This window comes from Nannospalax galili, unplaced genomic scaffold, assembly GCF_000622305.1.
Source record: "Nannospalax galili isolate Female #2095 unplaced genomic scaffold, S.galili_v1.0 scaffold5, whole genome shotgun sequence".
In the NCBI taxonomy this organism is placed as follows: domain Eukaryota; kingdom Metazoa; phylum Chordata; class Mammalia; order Rodentia; family Spalacidae; genus Nannospalax; species Nannospalax galili.
In genome coordinates this window covers 1,689,650-1,696,057 of record NW_008353126.1, presented here as the reverse complement: position 1 = coordinate 1,696,057, position 6,408 = coordinate 1,689,650, and the positions used below count along the sequence as shown (strand labels likewise).

The following is a 6,408-nucleotide window of genomic DNA, read 5'->3' as shown; positions in this document are numbered from 1 at the left end:
AAATATGATTAAGATGTATTTTATGAAATGCACAAAAATTCAATAAAATATATATTGAAAACAAAAAGCAAAAAAAGAAAATATAGTGTACCCCTTGTTCTCACAAAAACAAATTTTTGCCGAGAATGACATATAGATGTGTGTGGTTATGTTTTTCAGTAATGATGTACATTTTATGGTTATATATCATTGCAGTAATATTATTGAAAATAAATTTTATTACTATGATTTAAAAAATAACAAACAAAAATAACTCTTAGTCACTGAAAAATAACTCTATTAATATAATATAACTCTTACTATACTGTTAATAAATTTTCCTGCTTCATGTCTAGAAGAAACTGGAAAAGGTAAAATTTTTCAGCAGCTCTTTTGGGAATTTTTGTTATTGCTATAACAAAAATGCAAGTCAAAATAATAATCTTTAATAACATTAAGAAAATCCTAGTGTCTAGCCACCCTGCTTCTTTCCAAACATAGTGAAACTGAGGCAGAAGGATTGGTGTGAATTTGAGGTCAACCTGGGCTATGACAAACAAATGAAAAGAAACAAAAAATGCTTTATTTAAAAAAGAACTATGGGGCTGGAGAGATGGCTCAGCTGTTAAGAGCACTGGCTGCTCTTGCAGAGGACCTGGGTTCAATTCCCAACACCCACATGGCGGCTAACAACCATTTGTAACTCCAGTTCCAGGGGATCTGACACCACCTCTATGAACATTATACAACATGGATGCACTTACACACATACAATATACACAGAAAGTGAAATTAATAAATAAAAATTTTAAAAAGAACTAGTGTTTTGGGGGCTGGAGAGATGGCTCAGCTGTTAAGAACACTAGTTGTTCTTGCAGAAGACCTGGGTTCAAATCCCAGCACCCACATGGCAGCTAACAACTGTCTGTAATTCCAGTTCCAGGGGATCTGATGGCCTCTTCTGTCCTCCATGGGCATTGCACAACACGGGTGCACTTACCTACATGCAGACAATATACTCGTACACATAAAATAAAAATAATAAATAAAATTTAAAAAAAGAACTAGTATTTTTAAATGCTTTGTTCAGAAGGTTTTAGTTGATTTTCTGAAACTGTGATCTTTGAAAATGTTGAGCAACAACTTCGTGATTCATGGAGGTATCAGGCGAGAGCAACCTGTGAAGACATTACTGATATCCTAACTGTGGGTCATTGAGAGAAAGTGCATTAGATTGCCACCTGCTAAGTGTAGGTGTGAGGTCCAAGCTCCAAGCCAGGAAAGTAGGAAGGTCACAGGAGGCAGGAAAGATTGAAGAAAGTGAGCAGAGTTGAGGCAGATAAGGCATACTTTATTCCCCAGCACACAGGCTGTGAGGTAGGCAGATGCCGGCAGGCACCCAGGCACATGGGCCTATAAAAGAGGCCATGAGCACACATGCAGACTGGCTCACGGGCCTCAAGTAGGTACACACGGGTCTTCATAGGCTGTCTGGCAAAAGTAAAAGGAGAAGGCACAAGACATCCATGTCAGCCATTTTTGTTGACTCACATCCCTGGATGTCTGGTGTTGACCATCTTGGTCCATGCTGGAGAGCTCTAACAGATCTCACAGTGATCTGCTGGCCTCTGCCTCCCAAGTGCTGGGATTAAAGGCATGCACCACCACCCCACCATACCCCTGCTATCTTTTTTCTTTTTTTTTTTTTTTTTTTTTTGGTCTTTTTGAGTCAGGGTCTCCCTGTAGCCCCAGCTGTCCTGAAACTCACTATGTAGACCAGCCTGGCCTTGAACTCACAGAGATCTGCCTGCCTCTGCCTCCCAAGTGCTGGGACTACAGGTGTGTGCCACCAAAGCCAGCTACTATCTTTTTTTTAATTCTTTGGTAATTTCATACATGTGTTCAATGTATTTAGATCATACCTGACCACTTATTACTTACTATCTTTAACAAGTCTCAGATAATTTTTCTTTAATGGTTCTGGTACTGTGGCTAAGATAAAATCTGATTTATCATTGAAACTTAGGACCTAACTATGTACATTTGAAGGTTTTGTCTTCACTCTTGGTGGATTGATTTGCACAATGGTTAATTTTGATTGTCGACTGAATTAGAATCACCTAGGAGACAAACCTCTGAGCATGTCTGTGAGGGCATTTCTGAGAGGTTTAACTGAGGTGGGAAGACCTATCCTAATGTGGATAGTACCATCCCATGGTTGGAGACCTGAACTGAAGGGGGGAAAAATGGAGAACACCAGGTAAGCACTAGGAGTCTCTCTCTGCTTCCTGACTATAGATGTAATGTGACCAGATGACTCATGTTCCTGTCACCAAGACTTCTCTGCCCTAATGGACTGCATTATCCAACTGTGAGCCAAAATAAACTCTTCCTTAAGTTGACTTTGTCAAGTATTTTGTCACAGCAATGAGAAAAGTAACAATTGAAGACCCAGTGGTGAGACGAACTGGTGAACATCTGTTGGAGCTCGTAAGGAGAGATGTTGATTCTTGAGTCTGAGTACAGTTTCTGAAGCTGGGGCAGAGTGCCAAGCTTCTTTTGAAAGGCACCTGTTTGGCTGGGAGGTCTTTCTGGCCCTCTTTCCTGACTCCATGGCTCCTTACACTCTCTGTGAGGCCTCTCTGTTCTCCCTATTTATCCTTCAGCTCCCATGGGAACTTCTCTGGCTGAACAACCTTTTCAATCCCTTCTTTTTCAACCACTCTGTGTTGACTGACTTCTGTGGACTGCCAGACTTCTCCCTCATCCCAGTCCAGAACTCTAGTTATCTGTGCTTTAGGTCCCATTGCTTTTACAAGACACAGGAACCCCTAAGGGACTAATTACACATAGACTGAATCTTTTATCTCTTCAGCTGTGCTTGAAAACATCCAAACAGCCACTGCTTCCATCCAGTCACTCACCTAAATTAAGTCTAAATCCACCATAAAATTCACTTCCATTAATAGAAAAATATGCCTCAAAACTTCTAAAAATGAAATTCCCCAAACAAACAAATAAACAAAGCAAGCAAACAAAACAAAAATTTAAAAAAAAACAGGTCTACGACCATACCACCCTGAACGTGCCTGATCTTGTTTGATCTTGGAAGCTAAGCAGGGTGGGGCTTGGTTAGTACTTGGATGGGAGACTGCTTGGGAATACTGGGTGCTGTAGGCTAAAAAACAAAACAAAACAAAAAATACCAGATGACTGGAAATACATCTCAGTCAAAGAACACTTGCCTAGCATGAATGAGTCTATGGATTTAATCTTCATCACTGCAAAACAAATCAACAAACCAAAAAAAAAATCCCAACACAACAAAACTACATACATTCTTCTTATCTGGAGTCACACACACACACACACACACACACACACACACACACACAAAGCAAAGAAAAACAACTTACATCCTTTCACTGTCTTTAGATCTAAATCTTCTATCTTACTTTCTCTAGAACCTGAGGGATATCCTTAAGAATTCAGATTTCAGGGGGCTGGAGAGATGGCTCAGCAGTTAAGGACGCTGACTCTTCTTGCAGAAGACCCAGGTTCAAATCCCAGCACCCACATGGCAGCTAACAACTGTCCATAACACCAGTTCCAGGGGATCCGACAACCCCTTTTGTCCTCTACAGGCATTGCACAACATGGGTGCACTTACCTACATGCAGGCAATACGTGCATACACATAAAATAAAAATAATAAAATATTTTTAAAAAGAGTTTAGATTTCAGGAAGGCAACTCATTAGAAGGGATGGAAAAAGGAGCCTTTTGAAAACTAGACAAAAAATGTCTTTTCCATAGATATTGGTAAAAAGCTTCAGTTACTTGAGTGGGTGACCTTAACTTATTCCATCTGTCAGAAAAGTGACTTCAATCCAATTGTCCTTTTATAAAACAGTAAGTTTTTTACTGTGAATATCCCTGGTTAAAATTGATAGTAAGGACTTTGAGACCTATGTTTGCACCTGTCACTACATTTACATATGTTATATAAATGATAGTCTTATATCTCCAGATGGTATTGTCAAAAATAACTTGTAAAAGAGCTCTACTTAATTGCCTAAAGAAAAATAAACTCCTCTGTAAATTAAATATTCCTAAAACACTCAAGAAACAGGAACTGATCCAAATGCTTAAGACTTAAGTAATCTTGCTTAAATAAAAATATTGGTAGTTTAGGAAAAAAAATTTTCTAGCTTGGCATGGTAATGCACACGATATTAGCTCTCAATAGGGTAAGGCAGGCTAAGGCAGAATAATTACAAGTTCAAGTCTAGTCTGGAATCCAAGTGAATTGCAAGACAGACTGAGCTACCTATTAAGATCTTATCTATCTCAAAAACAAAAACAAACAAAATTTTTTTACAAAAACTTTATTGAGAATTTCATACATGCATATAAGATGTTTTGATCAAATCCATGCCCACGCCCTCCCCTCCAACATTCCCCCCTCTGAAGAGGTAACCCTAAAATCTTTTAAGGATAGATACAAGCTCCCAAATACTTTTGACATTTTTGGCCTTGGAACAGAGTATGTTGCTAACAGGCCTAAGGACATTTTGACCTTTAGCCAAGCAACTGGCTACATTTCTTTGGGGTCTTTTTACCCTAACTGCCTAGCCAATTCCTACCTCCTATTCTTATCATGCCATCCTCTGAAGGGGTTACCCAAATTACCAATAGGGAATAGGAACACCGACCACACTGGCTTCTTCCATGCTGAACAGGGATGCAGGGTGAGGCAATTGGAGTACCCCTTCTGTGGGTCTATCAAAAAGACTCCCAAATTGCATAACTCTTGTCTCGAAGGGGAGACGAAAGTCCTTGAATCATGAATAGGAGATGTGAAGAAGTGAAGGTAAGAGGAATTAGCATTACAAGTTCTAGACAGGGAACTAGAAAAAAAGAACAGGGCAATTTTCAAATGTTCATATGAGAGTCCATTGGAGTTTCTTGACAAGGGCTTCCAAAAGCATTGGGTTCTTCCTCATTTTTCTTTTGTCTTCCTAGGCTGGACTAGTTGGCTGGGAAGAGTCACTGGATATTCAGGTGAGGGTCCAGTGACCCTGCTTGGCACTCCTTTAATGAATGAGCACAACCATCAACAAGCCCAATTGTGACTATGTTTAGCGATCAGGCTCAGTGGAAGTTGTGATCATGGTAGTTATTTTATGCAGAAGGAACTGCTGTATAGCATCTTCTTATTCAAAGGACCTTGAATTTAAAAGGATTTGGTGCTAGGAGCCACACATGAGGGAGAACATACATCATTTATTTTTCTGAGCCTGTGTTTCTTCACTTAGTATAACAGTTTCTAGATCCATCCATTTACCTGCAAATCTATTTCATAGTAGAACTCCATTGTGTGACTGTACCATATTTTCGTTAACCACTCATCAGTTGAGGGTCACTTAAGTTGCTTCCATCTCTTACCTATTGTGAAAAAAAGCAGCAACAAACATGGTTGTACAAGTGTAGGGCAGCAACAAACATAGTTGTACAAGTGTCTCTACAATAGGATGAGTAGGAGTGGTATAACTGGTTCATATGGTAGGTTCATTTTTAGTTTTTTAAGAGTTCTCCACACTGTTTTCCACAGAGGTTGAACGAGTTTGTAATCTCCCCACAGTGAATGGGCATTCCCCTTTCTCCACATCCTTGCCAGCATTTGGTATCATTTGTTCTCTTGATCTTAGCCAGTCTGATTGGGGTAAGGTGCTACCTTAGGGTGGTTTTAATTTGCATTTCCCTAATTACTAAAGCACTAATGATGTTGAACACCTTTTGAGATGTTTCTTAGCCATCTTTATTTCTTCCTTTGAGAACTCTCTGTTTAGATCTTTATCTCGTCTTTCAATTGGATCATTTTGTTTCTTGCTTGTTTGTTTTTTGAGTTCTTCATAGGTTCTGGATATTAAACCTCTGTCAGATGTGTCACTGGTGAAGATTTTTTTTCCCATGCTCTGGGTTTTCTCTTCACTTTTTTGATTGTTTCTTTTGCTGTACAGGAGCTTTTTAGTTTAATGAGGTCCCACTTACTGATTGCTGACCTTAATTCCGGAGCAACTTCTGTCCGATTTAGAAAATCCTTTCCTACACCTAGATCTTGTAAGTTACTGCCAATATTTTCTTCTAATAGTTTCAGGGTTTCCAGTTTCACATAGAGGTCTTTGATCCATTTGGAGTTGACTTTTGTGCAAGGTGAAAGGTAAGGATCTAATTTCATTCTTCTACAGGTGGAGATCCAGTTTTGCCTGCACCATTTGTTGAAGATGCTGTCTTTCCTCCATTGTTTGTTCTTGGCACCTTTGTCAAATATCCGGTGGCTGAAATTGCATGTACTCAAGTTTGGATCTTCAGTGATGTTCCACTGTGCCAGTACCATGCTGTTTTTATGACTATGGCTCTGTAATAT

General features: G+C 39.4%; 1 pseudogene; it reads left to right on the top strand.

Moving 5' to 3' along the window:
* Window positions 1-3,040: 3,040 nt before the first annotated feature.
* On the top strand, window positions 3,041-3,159 carry LOC115067209 (annotated as a pseudogene).
* The last annotated feature ends 3,249 nt before the right edge of the window (window positions 3,160-6,408 follow it).